The sequence below is a fragment of the Callithrix jacchus genome, chromosome 19 (genome assembly GCF_049354715.1).
Source record: "Callithrix jacchus isolate 240 chromosome 19, calJac240_pri, whole genome shotgun sequence".
Taxonomy (NCBI): domain Eukaryota; kingdom Metazoa; phylum Chordata; class Mammalia; order Primates; family Cebidae; genus Callithrix; species Callithrix jacchus.
Window position 1 is genome coordinate 22903578 of NC_133520.1, and position 18230 is coordinate 22921807.

At 44.7% G+C, this 18230-nt stretch overlaps 1 pseudogene; it reads left to right on the forward strand.

The window, feature by feature from the left end:
* The first annotated feature begins 408 nt into the window (after positions 1 to 408).
* On the forward strand, positions 409 to 17727 carry LOC144580327 (signal peptidase complex subunit 3-like; annotated as a pseudogene).
* Positions 17728 to 18230: the final 503 nt, after the last annotated feature.

The window sequence follows — 18230 nt, forward strand, 5'->3', positions numbered from 1 at the left end:
GAAGCCATTTTACACCCGGAAGCACCTCCCTCTCCATTCTGAAAACAGAAAATCACTACCGAGAAATGGTTCTCCAGAAAATCTTGAGCACTAAGTAGAATCAAATGGACTCTAATTTCTTTTTCCAAGAACCCTCTTAGGACCACCATTCCAGGGGGATATTGCTCATGATTAATGAAAAGCAAATCAATGAATGGACTGAAATTAAAGAAAGCCTCAGGGAATCAGCCCACGACATCCAGAAGTCGATGCATCGCTGAACCTGGCTGTCGCTCATTTTCAAGAACTACCTTTACTTGCAGCATCTCTGTCAGTCCTACCTGCATGACGTCTAAATGGTGGGAGTGGGGGCGTCTTGAAACCTCAGCTAATCTTCTCCCGAAGTGGAGTCTCAAGGCTCATGCGTAAATGTCAGCCCCTCAGTCCTGCTTTGGAATGAAATCCAGTGACACAGTAAGTTGCAAGGACCTTGGATGGAAAGCCCAGAGGAGGAGGAAAGGAAGGTGTCACATGAACTCAGGGACTGCGATAGAATCGTGAGCCTTTGCTGCTTTGTTCGTTTTTACCTGTCCTTGAAGGTGTCTTGATCAGAACTTACTATGTTTTATCTGTTGGAGCTGGATGGAAACTTAGGGGAATTTAATTTATGGATTCCATGGACTCTGGAGTGTGTGACACTGAACCGAATGTGTAGAATTGTGTTGTGTATAGGCTTGCTGGTTTTCAAATATGTCCACAGATTCTTTGATGATTCTCTCCTCAAATGGTGGAAGCGGGGAGAGGGGTTGAAAAGCAAAACAAAAACAAAAAACCTGCGGAAGCCAGGTCCTCCCCTTCAGTGAAGGCCGTGTCAGTAACTGGCCTCTAACAAACTCGTCAGAAAAGGTTTCCTCCTTGCCCTCTTTTTACTTATTTATTCTTTTGAGATGGAGTCTAGCTCTGTCGCCCAGGCTGGAGTGCAGTGCCACGACCTTGGCTCAGTGCAAACTCCACTTCCCAGGTTCAAGTGATTCTCCTGCCTCAGCCTCCTGAGTAGCTGGGATTACAGGCGTGCACCACCACACCCCGCTAATTTTTTGTATTTTCAGTAGAGAAAGGGTTTCACCATGTTGGCCAGGCTGGTCTTAACCTCCAGGCATCAAGTGATCCACCTGCCTTGGCCTCCCAAACTGCTGGGATTATAGGAGTGAACTACTCACCCAGCCAGTACTTTACCTTTCTTTGGGGCCTCAGGGATAAGAACCCTGGATCTAGGCCAGCCTTCTAGCCCATGTACAACTTTTTTGCATGGCTTCCTTAAGGATTGATCAAACCAACACAGCTTGAATAATTCTAATAATCATACCTTATAAGCTCACTCCGTTTGTCATTAAACAGAAAAATGTATTTTATATGGAGCCCAAATCTACTACTCCAGCTCCCATCCGTGTGGCAGGTGACCTGTGTGTTTTTCAAATTTCCTTCCCAGCTTCCCAGTCCCTATCAAGACTTAGCTTTTCTATGCCTTGCTTTTTTTGTTTGAGGTGGAGTCTCACTCTGTCCCCAGGCTGAAGTGCAGTGGCACAATCTCGGCTCACTGCAACTTCTGCCTCCCAGGTTCAAGCGATTCCCCTGCTTCAGCTTCCCAAGTAGCTGGGACTGCACGTGTGTACCACCACACCTGGCTAGTTTTTGTATTTTTAGTACAGATGGGGCTTCACCGTGTTGGCCAGGCTGGTCTCAAACTCCAGGCCTCAGGTGATCTGCCTGCCTTGGCCTCCCAAAGTGCCAGCCCATTGCTTTTTTTTCTTTAAACTCCTGTTAACTGACTGAACTAATTCTTACTACTCTGCAAGTATTTGCTGGCAAAGATATAGCATATTCTGTTTAGCACTTCTGGAAATCGGAACATTAGGCAAATCAGTTCTGAGTAGTTCCTGCTGGTGTTCAGGGCATTAGCCACTGCCAATTGCTCCTCCTTTCTCTCCAAATCTCCTGAGGTCATGAACATGCTTTGTATTTGTCCATTTTCACACTGCTAATAAAGACATACTCGAGACTGGGAAGAAAAAGCAGTTTAATTGGACTTAAGAGTTCCACATGGCTGGGGAGGCCTCAGAATCACAGCAGGAGGTGAAAGGCACTTCTTACATGGTGCTGGCAAGAGAAAAATGAGGAAGAAGCAAAAGTGGAAACGCCTGATAAACCCATCAGATCTCGTGAGACTTATTCACTACTATGAGAACAGTACAGGGGAAACCGCCCCCAAGTTTCAAATTACCTCCCACCAGGTACCTCTCACAACATGTAGGAATTATGGGAGTACAATAGAGATTTGGGTGGAGACACAGAGTCAAACCATATCATACTTGAAGCCACAGTTCTTCCTATCAGTTTCCCTGAGGGGCAGTGACATCTCTGATTTCCTTCATGAAGCCAGAGGGCTCCCACAGTCCTCACCCACCTGCCAATCTCTCTCTTCTTGGACTGTTTCCTTGCAAGCCCTTTCAGTCTCTGTGAAAATCCAACATATTTTCCCTTTGCTTCTCTAAAATCGTTCCAGCCCTATTACTTCTACACCCAGCCTTTGTGGGTCAGAACTACTTGCCAGAAACAAAATAAATGCAAAAAGAGAAGCCAGAGTGTTGTGGAACTCACTCATCCAGACAGAACTCACAGGAGACTCATTGGCTGAGAGCTGTGCCATTGCTGTACTTCCTTGGGCTCACTGGCTCTGGGTGGGCGGTACCGCTGGCTCTCCCTGGCTGAGATGCATTTATCCTCAGTACTCTCAGAACAGGGAACAGAATGGCTTTTAACAAACCCTGTGAAAAGTTTTTTTTTTTTTTAGCATTTACTTTTTTTTTTTTGAGACAGAGTTTCGCTCTTGTTACCCAGGCTGGAGTGCAATGGCGTGATCTCGGCTCACCACAACCTCCGCCTCCTGGGTTCAGGCAATTCTCCTGCCTCAGCCTCCTGAGTAGCTGGGATTACAGGCACGCACCACCATGCCCAGCTAATTTTTTGCATTTTTAGTAGAGACGGGGTTTCACCATGTTGACCAGGATGGTCTCGATCTCTTGACCTCATGATTCCAAAGTGCTGGGATTACAGGCTTGGGCCACTGTGCCCAGCAGCATTTAAATTTTTAAACATTATTTTATTTTTTAAGACAGGGCCTTGGTGCAGTGGCTTATGCCTGTAATCTCAGCACTTTGGGAGGCTGAGGTGGGCGGATCACCTGAGGTCAGGAGGCTGAGACCAGCCTGCCAACACAGTGAAACCCTGTCACTAATAAAAATACAAAAATTAGCTGGGTGTGGCAATGTGCGCCTGTAATCCCAGCTACTTGGGAGGCTGAGACAGAAGAATCACTTGAACCCAAGAGGCAGAGGTTACAGTGAGCCGAGATCACGCCACTGCACTCCAGCCTGGGCGACAGAGGAAAATTCTGTCTTAAAAAACAAAAACAAACAAACAACAACAACGAAAAACCAGATGTAAAAAAGACTGGTTCTCACTATGTTGCCAAGGTTGGCCTCCAACTCCTGGGCCCAAGAGATCCTTCTGCCTCAGCCTCCCAAGTAGCTGGGACTACGGGTGAATGGTACCATACCCAGCAGTTTATTTACAAGACAAACATTTCTAGCAACAAATAACCTTCTAATCTCAGCACTTTGGAGGAAGCCAAGACTGGCAGATCACCTGAGGTCAGGAGGTGTTCCAGACCAGCCTGGCCAACATGGTGAAACACCATCTCTACTAAAAATCCAAAAATCAGCTGGACATGGTGGCACACGCCTGGAATCCCACCTGCTTGGGAGACTGAGGCACGAGAATCACTTGAACCTCGGAGGTGGAGGTTGCAGTGAGCTGAGATGTTGACACTGTACTCCAGCCTGGGCGACAGAGTGAGACTCTGTCTCAAAAACACAGACCAAAAAAACAAACAAAAAACCTTCTAATGAATTAGTGCTGTGCAGGATGTCATTACATAAGGATACACAAGGCCGGGCACAGTGGATCCTACCTGTAATCTCAGCACTTTGAGAGGCCAAGGCAGGAGGATCACTTGAGCCCAGGAGTTCAAGACCAGCCTGGGCAACACAGTGAGACCACATCGCTATAAAAAAAATAATAAATAAAACATTAGCCAGGTGTGGTGGTGAGCACCTGAAGTCCAAGCTACTCAAAAGGCTGAGGTGGGAGGATCTCTTGCACCCAGGAAGTCAAGGCTACAAGGAGCTATGATCGCCCCACTACATCACTACACTTCAGCCTCGGTGACAGAGTGAGAACCTGTCTCTTAAAATATATATGCATACATAATCACTCTTCTAGTTAGAAAATTGGCTAAAAAAATTAAAAGCATTTGTCTCCTGAAAAACCATAAAATGTAATCTAACAATGTAACTTCCAGATGCCTTCTACTCTCTATGGCTGCCCCTAGGATGGATCTTAAACTATTAAAAGCAGTTGGTATGTTTATCTGTTGTTTCCCTGGTTCAGATGATGAGGTCTTGACAGGCAGGGCCTGTGTCCTGTTTAGATGCTTTTGGCTTCCTTGCACAGCTGAGTTTGCACACTGCATGAGGATGCCTAGCCAAGGGAGGGAATGAGGGCTGAAATCCAGCCTCTTTTTTCCTAGTCAAGCCTCATGCGTTGGGGTTGCGTTTGCCTGGAGGCAGTGTACTTTTTCTATTTTATTTGACCTATATAACTTCTCATTTGCTAACAGTGTCCTTTGATTTCTCATCTCCTGAACATTGTAGAAGACCCAAAAAATGCTGAAAGAGAAAAGGAATCAATGACAAAATGAATGAAGCATACTTTACTTTTGATAAAGGTGCATGAGAGAGGCAGATACTATTTTTTTGCTAGTCCCAACAATCATTTCCCTCCTTCCTGGCCCCATTTCTTTCCTGATATTTACTCCCTGCCCCTCTCAACTCAGGGTAAATCCTGTGGAATTTAAGCTAATGATTCTCAATCTTGGCAATACATTAGAACCACCTGGGAAGATTTTAAAACCCCCTCTGTCCAGGCAAATCCCAAACCAATTGTATTAGTCTGTTTTCACACTGCTGATAAAGGCATACCCAAGACTGGCAATTTACAAAGGAGTTTCAATTGGACTTACAGTTCTGCATGGCTGGGGAAGTCTCAAAATCATGGTGGAAGGCAAGGAGGAGCAAGTCACACCATACATGGATGGTAGCAGGCAAAGAGAGCTTGTGCAGGAAACCTCTGCCATATAACAAGTAGACTTACAGCCGGGCACGGTGGCTCACACCAGTAATCCCAGCACTTTGGGAGGCCGAGGCGGGTGGATCAGGAGGTCAGGAGTTTGAGACCGGCCTAACCAACAGGGCAGCATTAACTCAAAAGTCTACAGTTCAAAGTCTCATCTGAGACAAGGCAGGTGGATCACTTGAGCCTAGGAGTTCAAGACCAGCCAGGTCAGCATGATGAAACCCCATCTCTACAAAAAAATAGCCAGGTGTGGTGGCACTCACCTATAGTCCCAGTAGCTACTCAGAATGCTGATGAGGGAGGATCACTTGACCATGGGAGGTTGAGTCTGTAGTGAGCCATGATTGCATCATTGCACTCCAGCCTGGGCAACAGAACAAGACCCTGTTTTTTTTTTTAAAAAAAAGGCCACTCTGGGAGGCCAAGGCAGGCAGATCACTTGAGGTCAGGAATTCAAGACCAGCCTGGTCAACATGGCGAAACCCCATCTCTACTAAAAATAGAAAATTTAACCAGGCATGGTGGCGCATGCCTGTAATCCCAGCTATTCAAGAGGCTGAGCCACGAGAATTACTTGAGCCCGGGAGGCAGAGGTTACAGAGAGCCAAGATTGCACCACTGCATTCCAGCCCGGGCGACAAAGCAAGACTCTGTCTCAAAAAAAAAAAAAAAAAAAAAATGCTGGATGCAGTGGCTCATGCCTGTAATCCCAGCATTTTGGGAGGCTGAGGTGGGCAGATCACAAGGTCAGGAGTTCAAGACCAGCCTGGCCAACATGGTGAATCCCCATCTCTACCAAAAATACAAAAATTAGACAGGCGTGTGGTGGGCACCTGTAATCCCAGCTACTTGGGAGGCTGAGGCAGAAGAACCATTTCAACCCGGGAGGCAGAGGTTGCAGTGAACCGAGATCAGGCCACTGCACTCCAGCCTGGGCAACAGAGCAGGACTCTAGGGAAGAAAAAAAAAGATTTTCCTGTTGGAGGGAGGCCTCAGTAAGTTCGTATGTGTGTCAATTTTTTCCCTAAAGGAACAGAAACAAGAATATATAAGGAGCAAATGAAGCAGAGTATGTGGGGAAAGAATGGGGAGGGGATTAGAAAAACCAAGGGCTAAATATAGAGAAAAATCCATACACATAGTTTGAGAGGAAATGATGCTTTAGAAATGGAATGAGAATGACACAGGAACAAATTAAGAGGAGACACTTAATAACTTTGAGAACTTCAGAACACTGATGATTAATGGAGATGTAATATGGTTTCCTCAACACGGAGGCCCAGGAGAAGGATTAGAATAGGCCGGGCACGGTGGCTCAAGCCTGTAATCCCAGCACTTTGGGAGGCCAAGGTGGGTGGATCACGAGGTCAAGAGATCGAGACCATCCTGGTCAACATGGTGAAACCCCATCTCTACTAAAAATACAAAAAATTAGCTGGGCATGGTGGTGCGTGCCTGTAATCCCAGCTACTCAGGAGGCTGAGGCAGGAGAACTGCCTGAACCCGGGAGGCGGAGGTTGCGGTGAGCCGAGATGGCGCCATTGCACTCCAGCCTGGGTAACAAGAGCGAAACTCCGTCTCAAAAAAAAAAAAAATTAAGGCACTAAGGAGGTAGGAGAAAGAACAAGTTTCAGGACTAGGAGTGGGAGTCAGTGAATGCACAGACGGTTACTAAATACCTAGTTTGCGTTTGCTCATGCAGGTGACACAAGAAATCTAAGAACACTTGCAACCAAAGTAGCAGATTTGCTTTCAAAACAACAACAACAAAATCCAACAACCGAGAGTGCTTATCCTGCACATAAGATGCGTGCAATAAATAATTCTTGAAACAATTCGGGACAGAGGATTTATCTGAGCATAGGAAATGCAGTGAGACTTAATGACAATATGGTGGGTGAATTTGCAATCGTAAATCTCCGGCAGCTGTGGCAGGCCAAATAATTCCTAGTATTATGCTCGAGAGACATGCGTATTATTGATGCAGTAGAATTTGATGTGTGACTAATTGTTTTCCATTTCAGAAAATGCAAAGTATTCCATTCAAATAGAAAAATGCATGAAAAAGTTCAAGAGTGACTAATACAATCTTTATGTCACTCATTTCAATGTTAGCAACTTGAACATTTTTGAATTAATAAACAGGCACCATGTATAAGCTTCGCTGAAAGGGAGAGACTTTGTAAAGCTTGGTGCCCATGTTGTAAAGACAGTGGAGCTGTCACAGCCACGCTGCGGTGAGGGACATGAGCCACCTGACTGCTGCTTGCTGGCCATGTGACCCTGGAAAGTTGTTTCAACTCTTGGCACATCTGTAAAATGGAGATAATAAGGCTGCCCCTCTCAAAAGGTTGTGAGGATAACTGAGAAACATGTAGGTAAAGTGTTAACTAGTGACTGGTGTATGGTGGGTAGTCTGTAAATGTTAACTACTGCTATTATCGTCTTCATCCGTCTGGACTGCTATAACAGAATACCATGGACTGGGTAGCAGATTAAACAACAGACATTTATTTCTCACAGTTCTGGAGCTGGGAAGACCAAGATCAAGATGCAGCGGGTTCAGTATCCAGTGAGGGCCTGTCTCCTTGTCCATAGATGCCACCTTCTTGTTATGTCCGCAAATGGTGGAAGAGACCAGGGGTCTATCTCAACCTCAAGTCTCTCTCTCTCTCTCTTTTTTTTTTTTTTTTTTTTTTCTGAGACAGGCTCTCACTCTGTCACCCAGGTAGTGCAGTGGCAAGATCATGGCTCAGTGCAGCATCTTAACTTCTGGGCTCAAGCGATCTTCCCAGTTCAGTCTCTCAAGTAGCTGGGATTACAGGTGCAAACCACCATCCCTGGCTAATTTTTGTAGAGACTGGGTCTCACTTTCTTGCCCAGGCTGGTCTCAAACTCCTGGATGCAAGTGATCCTCTTGCCTCAGCCCCCTAAAGTGCTGGGATTACAGGCCTGAGCCATCACACCTGGCTAACCATTTTCTTGGCCCATGGTTTTCCTATATCAGTGAACAGAGGACCATCCTGCCTACCTCTAATTAGAAATGCAAGTGTATCTGCCTTGGGTACAGCAAATAATGGACATGATCAGTATTTACCCAAGGATGAATGTGATTGCCCAAAAACAAAACAGAGATCTGACCCATTTTGGAAAAGGTAATCTCAAAGAAAACAAAGCAGCATTTACTCGAAATGTCTTTTTTAGCCTACTCGGTAATTATGTGTTTAGAAAAGAGAAGTAGTAAAGAGTGACAGGAAAGAAGACCAATGTCAACAGGGCAGGTTAGCAGATGAAATGCTTAAAAATGTAATTATTGAGGGAGACTGCTGTTTACAGCCTGACAGGAACGAGTACCATACATGCCCTCCTGCTATAAGGAAGCTGGGGAAAGTATGTGAAACAAATGTTCAGACATGTACTGTAGGCAATTCCAGACTGTGAGAAGGAAAAGAAATTGAGTCCAAAAATGACCTAGGCTGTCTGCCGGGAGATACTTCCCAGACTGCTGTGGTGCAAAAGAGAACCTAAACAGAGTATGATCGTTTCACCAAGTCCAAGGACACAGAATGGTTTCAGGAGGATAAGGTGGCTGGTATTTGCAAGGCAAAGTAACACAGAGAAAAGCATCCACAGAAAGAGCCCAGGAAATCTGCCTAACAGTGCCCTGGAGTCTTGTACTGAATATAGAGCTGTATTTCTAACAGGAAACTTCACAAAGCCACGCAAAAGATCACCATGGGGAAATGTAAGTTGGACAATTCCCAGAGCCCACACACTACTGGGGTATGTTTGAGTTCCAACTCCGAGTGAAGAGACCTGATTAAAAACTGAGGATGTGTGGTAAAGATGCCTGAAGGGTTATACCTTAGGAGGAGAGCTAGAATAGCCCTAGAACAGCAATTCTCAGCCAGAGGTGAGTTTACTCCCCAGAGGATATTTTGCAATGTACTGGGAAGAGGCTACCTATCTAGAAGATAAAGGCCAGGGGTCTTAGTCTACTCATGCAGCTATAACAAAACACTGGGTGGCTTAAAAATAACAGAAATTTATTTCTCACAGTTCTGGAGGCTGGGAGGTCCTAGATCAAGGCACTGGCAGATTTGGTCTCTAATGAGAGCCACTTCCTTGGTTTAGAGAATGTGTCCTCACTGATTCCTCAAATGGCGAAAGAGGACAAGGCAGATCTCTGGGGCCTCTTTCATAAGGACACCAATCCCAAAGGCCCCACCTCCTAACACTATGACATTAGTGTTAGATTTCAACATATTAATCTGGGAGAGACAAACATTCAACCATAGCACCCAGGATGCTGTTAAACATCCTATAGCACATAGGACAGGCTCACAACAAAGAATTGTCAACAGTGCCAAGAATCTTTCAATCCAAATGTCAAAAGTTGACCTGAGTCTCTGAGTGTGAAGAAAAAAAAAATGACAAATATCAAAAGTAGCAACGTTGCAGCTGGGCGCGGTCGCTAACGCCCCGTACTTTGGGAGGCCAAGGTGGGCGGATTGCTTGAGGTCAGGGGTTCAAAACCAGCCTGGCCAACACAGTGAAACCCTGTCTCTACTAAAAATACAAAAATTAGCCAGGCGTGGTGGCATGCACCTGTAATCCCAGCTACTCAGGAGGCAGAGGCAGGAGAAGAGAAGCACTTGAACCCAGAAGGCAGAGGTTGCAGTGAGCCGAGATTGTGCCACTGCACTCCAGCCTGCGTGACAGAGTGAGACCCCATCTCAAAACAACAAAAAGGAAAAAGAAAAGAAAAAAAAAAAAAAAGACCTTTTCAGACAAACACTGAGAGGTCATTTCCAAGAACTGCATTAGAAGAAATAAAGAGATGTAAATACATGGTAAATATAAAATACTTTTTTCATTTAAAAAAAATTATCTAAAAAGATCACTGACCATTTAAAGGAAATATAAAAATATATTTTGGATTTTATAATGGAAATGGAAATGAAATGTCTTAAAACAATAGCACAAAGGTTCCAAAGGGAAATGGAGTTGCCTTATGAAAAGATTCTTACATGATATATAAAGTAGCATAACAATATTTAAAGATATGTGACATACTCCCAAAACAGAAGCCTGAGCGTGCATGTGGACACAGGATCGTGAGAGAACAACACGGTGGTGGCACAGGTGAGCTCTGCCGCTTCTCAGCCTGTTGGCGGCGCTCACCCTCAGCTGCTCTCATCGCCATCACTGGCTTCAAAGAAGGAAGCGTCCTGGTGCGGCTGCAAGGATTCGAGAATCAAGCTGAAAAACGTAGACAACTTCAGTGGACCTACAGAAAGAAGTGATGCGGATTCATTACATTTGATGTAACTGCTGATTAACTCAGCTCATTTCCCAGTAGTGACACCAGTCTTGTAGTTAATTCTGAGAATATATTTGATTGGAATGTTAAGCAATGGTTTATTTATCAGCAGAATATTCAACAAAAAGCAATCTACGATTAGAGAGCTAATGGCAATATATTTGCATCAAAATTTGAGACCTGTGATTAAAATTCTCATTATGAAGATATGTAATCAAAAACTGGAAAGATTATTAAAAATTTTTGTATTTTCTGAGATTATTTTAAAATTCATCTTAGTACAACTATTTTTTTTTCATAATTTTTTTTCTGTTTTTAAGAAATACAGTCTCACTCTGTCACCCAGGCTGGGACAATCATAGCTCACTGCAGCCTCAGTCTCCTGGGCTCAGGCATTTTTTGTTTTCAAATATATGGCATGAGCTGTTTTGGTAGTCTTATTAAACCATATATCTGCAATTGATTATATCTCTGCCTATTGAGAATAATTTTCCTTGTTTTGGTGTTGTATGGGATTCAGCCACCTAAGTATTTGAACTAGTCTTTTTAACTATAAATTAAATGCGAGGTGCAGTGGCTAATGCCTGTAACCCCAGCACTTTAGGAGGCTGAGGTGGGAGGATCACTTAAGCCCAGGAGTTCAAGGCCAGCCTGCGCAACAAACGATACCTTGTCTCTACAAAAAAATTAAAAAATTAGCCAGGTTTGGTGGCATACGCTTGTAGTCTCAGCTACTGGAGAGGCTGAAGGAGGAGAATTGACTGAGCCCAGGAAGGTGAGGCTGCCGTGACCTGTGACAGTGCCACTGCATTCCAGCCTGGATGACAGAGCAAGACCCTGTCTCAAAAAAAAAAATTAAATTAAAAAAATATAAATTATAATTGAGAATAAGTTTTATAATCAAAAGCTGTTAAACTGTTAGATTAAAAATTTTTTAAGCTATCAGTTATTATAATTGAAAGCTAATTAGTCTGATTTAGAGCTTTTGTTGCAAGTAGGGTAGAGGTGGAGATATTTATATAGAATGTTGCTCAAACAGAAATCTTCTAAAGTTCTATTTTAGTGTTGATACTGAAGGTATAAAGTGATAGACTTAAAATATGAAAGTGAAATCTGTGGAACTGAAATGTGCTTCTACGTTTTTTACCTGAGTTGCCCTTATGTTGGTCGTTAGTGTCGCCTGGAAATCGTTTGTACTCAAGGGCTCTGAACCAAGTTGACCTTTAGGAGGAGATTGTTCTGAGAGTATTAATCTGAAGCTATTCTTGAAATATACGAAAACAAAATATTTTCTTGGCAATGGAAATGGTTGCAAGAGGAACGTCACTTTAATTCTATCCGGGAACCTTGTACCGGTTGCTACCTCAGGACAGGATCAAAACATGTATCTGTTCCATTTCCAGATACATATGAAATAACAAAGAGAATATTAAATTATTCTAAGTTTGAAACAATGCATTTTTATTTATTTATTTATTTAAGACAGAATCTCACTTTATCACCCAGGCTGGAGTGCAGTGCCCGCTCGGCTCTCTGCAGCCTCTACTTCCCAGGTTCAAGCGATTCTCCCACCTCAGCCTCCCAAGTAGCTGGGACTACAGGTATGCACTACCACATCCAGCTAATTTTTGTATTTTTGGTAGAGATGGGGTTTCTCCATGTTGGGCAGGCTGGTCTCAAACTCTTGGATTCAAGGGATGTACCATCTCAGCCTGCCGAAGGGCTGAGATTACAGGCATGAGCCACTGCACCTGGCAAAACAACACCTGGGCAACATGGTGAAACCCCATCTCTACTAAAAATACAAAAATTAGCTAGGAATGATGGCACATGCCTGTAACCCCAGCTACTCAGGAGGCTGAGGCAAGAGAATTGCTTGAACTTGCAATGAGCCGAGATTGCACCACTACACCAGAGGTCAGGAGTTCGATACCAGCCTGACCAACATGGAGAAACCCCATCTCTACTAAAAATACAAAATTAGCCAGGCATGGTGGCGCATGCCTGTAATCGCAGCTACTCGGGAGGCTGAGGCAGGAGAATCGCTTGAACCTGGGAGGCGGAGGTTGCAGTGAGCTGAGATCGTGCCATTGCACTCCAGCCTAGGCAGCAAGAGCGAAACTCCGTCTCAAAAAAAAAATTTTTTTTTCTGATTCGGGCAGTAACATATATTCTTTTTTGTTGTTTTTTGAGATGGAGTCTTGCTCTCTCACTCAGGCTGGAGCAGTACAGGGGCATGATCTCACTGCAACCTCTGCCTCCCAGGTTCAAGTGATTGCTGCCTCAGACTCCGAAGTAGCTGGGATTATAGGGGTGCACCATTATGCCCAGCTAATTTTTGTAATTTTTAGCAGAGATGGGGTTTCACCATGTTGGCCAGGCTGGTCTCAAACTCCTGACCTCAAATGATCCATCCGCACCTCAAATGATCAACCTGCCTTGGACTCCCAAAGTGCTGGGATTACAGGCGTGAGCCAATGTACCCAGCCTAGTGATGTATGTTTTGAGTGGTGAGAATGACAATAATAACCAAAAAAATACAAAACGACAACAAAAAGAATGACAAACTGAACATGAAACCAACACAAATTGTTTCATTCACCTGAATGAAAACATTGAAAAAGGACTATTGCATTGCATTTTTCTCATTTTTCTTTCTTTCCCTTTTTTTTTTTTTTTTTTTTGAGAAAGGGTCTCACTGTCACTCAGGCTGGAATGCAGTGGTACAATCTCGGCTCACTGCAGCCTCAGCCTCCCTGGGCTTAGGTGATCCTTCTACCTCCGCCTCCTGAGTAGCTGGGACCACAGGTGTGAATTCTATGCAGAGACAGGTTTTCTCCATATTGCCAAGACTGGTCTCAAACTCCTGGGCTCAAGCAATCTTCCCACCTCAGCCTCCCAAAGTGCTGACATTACAGGCGTGAGCCATCTTACCTGGCCAATTTCATCTTATTGAACATAGAAAATAAGCTACACTACAGCAAGATCATACACTAAGATGACCTTCCCAGGTTGTTTGCCAATACTCATAGTAGTCCATCCAAGAGACCTTGACAAAAATGATGCCATCGGAGTAAAAAGGGCAGCACAGGGGCCTTGACCAGCTGAAAGGAATTCCAGTGGAACAAGCTTCTCCAGAAGATGGGAATGATTTTAGATAAATTCACAAGGCTCAATCTGATGATATTTGGGTGAACACAAAATTGATTCTATTTAGTGAGGAAGAAATTGACTTTGGATCCAGATCCTAGTGAGATTAAGAGCTATTGCTATCTTAATGGTGAAATTAAGATCAATTCAAGGTTTAAAATGATTGTACAGGCTTTTCTCTTTAAGTGATGGAATAACTTCATTTAAATCAATTGAACATGGGAAAATATTTAGAACATGCAAGTGTAGCTGAATGATTTTACAAATGCTAAAAAACATATCTATATTAAAATTAGGATTAAAAAAATCAAACAGCAGACCTGACATCCTCTAGATCTTTTTTGAGACAGGGTCTTGCTCTGTTGCCCAGGCTAGAGTGCAATGGTGCACCACCACACGCAGCTAATTTGTTTATTTTTTGTAGAGATGGAGTCTTGCTATGTTGTCCAGGCTGGTCCCAAACTCCTGTGCTCAGGTGATCCTCCCACCTCACCCTCCCAAAGTGCTGAGGTTATAGGCATGAACCACTGCACCCAGCCCCTTTACATATTTAATATCTAAATCTTGATCTTCACCATCCTCACCCCAGGATTTAATTGTTGTTGTTTTTTTTTTTTTTTAATGAGGTGGAGTCTCGCCCTGTTGCTCAGGATCTTAGCTCACTGCAACCTCTGCCTCCTGGGTTCAAGCAATTCTCCTGCCTCAGCCTCTTAAGTACCTGAAATTACAGGCACGTGCCACCACGCCCCGCTAATTTTTGTATTTTTGGTAGAGACGGGGTTTCACCACGTCGGCCAGGCTGGTTTTGAACTCCAGATCTCAAGTGATCCTCCCACTTTGGCCTCTGAAATTGCTGGGGTTACAGGCGTGAGCCACCTCGCCCAGCCTGATTTTTTTGTTTTTTTTTTTTAATATCTTGTGAGGAAAGCAGGGAGAAGTTTCAAGGACTTTTACTTACCTTTTTAACCTTCCCTGACTGTAGTAGCCAAGGACCTTATGAGGGGGATTATTCCAACTGCCAAGTTCTCCCATCAGGGACGGGGAAATGACCAAGTGTGTCCACAGACCTAGCAGACATGCTGTAAGCCACACCGCAACCAGGATTCTATGTAATGCCTGCCTCCACCCTGAATGCCCCAACTCTAAAGGTGGTTTATGATGACTTCCAGTGTAGACTTTTTTTTTTTTTTTTTGAGACAGAGTCTTGCTCTGTCTCCCAGGCTGAAGTGCGGTGGCATGATCTCAGCTCACTGCAACCTCTGCCTCTCGGGTTCAAGCGATTTTCGTGCCTCAGCCTCCCAAGTAGCTGGGATTACAGGCGCGCACCACAATGCCTGGCTAATTTTTGTATTTTTAATAGAGACAAGGTTTTCCCATGCTGGTCAGGCTGGTCTCAAACTCCTGACCTTGTGATCTGCCTGCCATGGCCTCCCAGAGTGCTGTGATTACAGGCGTGAACCACTGTGCCCGGCCAGTGTAGACTATTAATGTCAACTCAGTCCCTGTTTCTGATAGCCCTTGAAATACTGGGGTATCCCTCTTTCCTCAGTGTGCAGTCACTTGAATAAGTGGTCCCTTTGGGAAATCATTACAGTACTAAACATTTGCCATCATGATGCAGGGTCCTGGCCATGTCTTCAGTCAGTGAGTTCCAAATCTGAAAGTTTGTGCAGCTCTGAGAACTGGGCGAGGGATAGTGGCTTCTTGGGGTGGTTGCTCTTGGCCGCCTACCCTTCTAGTTCTGCCTTCTTTTGATTGTAGATACTGAGCAGCAGCCTTGTTGGCTGCCCATCTATTTTGCCACTAAAGACGCCACATTCCATGAGCCATTCCCATTTCCACATATTCCTGTGGATCAGCACCCCTTGGCTGTGCCTCCAAACTTGACAATTTTTACGGTCAATACGGCCCCCTGACTTCTGGTTAAGCATACCACTTAGTCTCTGTTACTGTCAGTGGGGGCCCATTACCCAGCCTGTGACTGTCTCTCCTATCACTGGGCATACAGAGGAGTCAACCCTGAATTTCTCTTTGGTGCTGCTATCCTTCCCATCATCACATTCCTGCTAGTCTTGGCAAATGTGTTCTCTGGGCCTTCCAGAGTAACATAATTCTCTTAGTGGGGCTTCTAAGCTCACATAATATACTCAGTCCCGTCTGCCCATCTCCCCAAGCCTTTTGATTCCTTCCTCTATCATCTGCCAGAGCAACTCAAGAATTTCCACATCATTCAGTGTGGGCCATTGCTTTTTCCAGACTTCCCAGTTACCTTCCAGCATCCCTTGAGATCCTTGCCAGGGCATTAAACCCTGTGTCCCAAGGAAAGGTACTCAAGTCTATGAATTCTTGCTCATCCAGTTTTTCTTTATTTGTTTGTTTGTCTGTTTTGTGACGGAGTCTCACTCTGTTGCCCAGGCCAGAGTGCAGCGGCACGATCTCAGCTCACTGAACATCCTCTCCCAGGTTCAAGCTATTCTCCTGCCTCAGCCTCAGTTTCCTGAGTAGCTGGGACTACAGGGGTGCACCACCATATCTGGCTGATTTTTGTATTTTTTTTTTATTAGAGACAGGGTTTCGCCATGTTGCTCAGGCTGATCTCTAACTCCTGAACTCAGGTGATCTGCCTGCCTCAGCCTCCCAAGGTGCTGGGATTACAGGCATGAGCCACAGCGCCCAGTCACTCATCGAGTTTTATATTCTGGTCTTTCTAATCAATAACCCTGAAAATCTACTCTCAGGTATACTGTCCTGGTCCTGCTAGGTAATTATGTGCCAGGTAATTCTTGAGGCTCCACAAGGGTATGATAGCTCTCCTTCCTTATCAGGCCCAACATATCCTCTGCCAGGTTATGCTATAATAGAATTTAACCCTGGATGTTTGCCGGGCAGCCAAGAGAGGAGGTGGGGGAAGCTCCTGAGGGGGAAATATATTATTTTGGCAGATAGGGAACTCTGCAGGTCTTCCTGCATGGGGGGAGTGCTATCTTTTAATGAAGAAGGTTGGATACCTCTGTAACCTCTGAGTCTGCAGAGCCAAATCCTTCAGAGCACATCCCCAGATGTCTCCTTCCTATATGTGAGGGTCCTAAGTTTTCTCAACCAGGACTCTGAGGTTGTATAATCAACCTGTCTTGACTAAGCATTTAGTTTTTATTCTTATTTATTTTTTTGAGACGGAGCCTTGCTCTGCTGCCCAGGGGAGTGCAGTGGCGTGATCTTGGCTCAGTGCAACCTCTGCCTCCTGGGTTTAAGTGATTCTCGTTCCTCAGCCTCCCCAGTAGCTAGGATTACAGGCGCGCACCACCACACCGGGCTAATTTTTCTATTTTTTGTAGAAATGGAGTTTCACCATGTTGGCCAGGCTGGTCTCAAACTCCTAACCTCAAGTAATCCGCCCGCCTTGGCCTCCCAAAGTGCTGTGATGACAGACGTGAGCCACCATGCCCAGCCTTGGCTGAGCATTTAAATGCCTCTGGAACTCAATGACTTTATTAACGAGAAGGAGCAGGGACCCCGCCCCGCTTTTTGAGGGCTTCAAGCCCCCTGAGCATGGAAGTAAAGGAAAATCCTGAATTCCTTCAAGAGAAATTCCAGGCTCCTTGCTAGTCCCGAGAAGTAAAGAAGCAACTTGATAAGCAAGAAGGTAATAGCAGTTTAAAACAGTAGCCAAGGAAGTTAGAATCACAGGATGTTTGGTTCCCCTACAGAAACTAAAGATAACATCTTAACATATGTCCCTGAGTTATTTTTCAGGAACTCAAACCCTTACCAAATGGATCTGCTGGCACGTTAGACCTCAGATAACAGGGAGCTGAGGACTGAACTCTGCCCACCGTTCTTTGTTCTGCCTGGAGGAGGTCAGGCCGCAAGCCAGAGCTAACATTCTTTGCAGCTGACCCCAAATTTTTAAACAAAGTTTCTCTTCCTTAACCAGTTGCAAATCAGAAAATCTTGAATCTATCTATGACCTGGAAACACCCACTTCAAGATATCCCGCCCTTTTAGACCAAACCAGTGTATAGCTCCATGTATTGATTTATGATTTTGCCTGTAACTTCTGCTTTCCTGAAATCTACTCCTGCCTTTAAAAATTATTTCCTTCCCCTTTGTTGACATTCCTGATTAAAAAAAGAAAAGAAAAGAAAAAAACATCTTCTTTCTTTTGGGCCAGGCGCAGTGGCTCATGCCTGTAATCCCAGCACTTTGGGAGGCTGAGGCGGGAGGATTGTTTGAGACCAGGTGTTTGAGACAAGCCTGGGCAAAATAGCAAGACACCGCCCCCCACCTCCCGCCCCGATCTCTACCAAAAAACAATTAAAAACTAGCCAGGTGTGGTGGCACATGCCTATAGCCCTAGCTACTTGGCAGACTGAGATGGAAGGATTGCTTGAGCCCACGAGTTTGAGGTTGCAGTGAGCTATGATTGCACCACCATGTTCCAGCGTGGGTGACAGAGCGAGAGCCTGTCTCAAAGAGCAAAACAAAACACCCTTACTTTCAAGCCATCAGGGAGGTCAAGATTTAA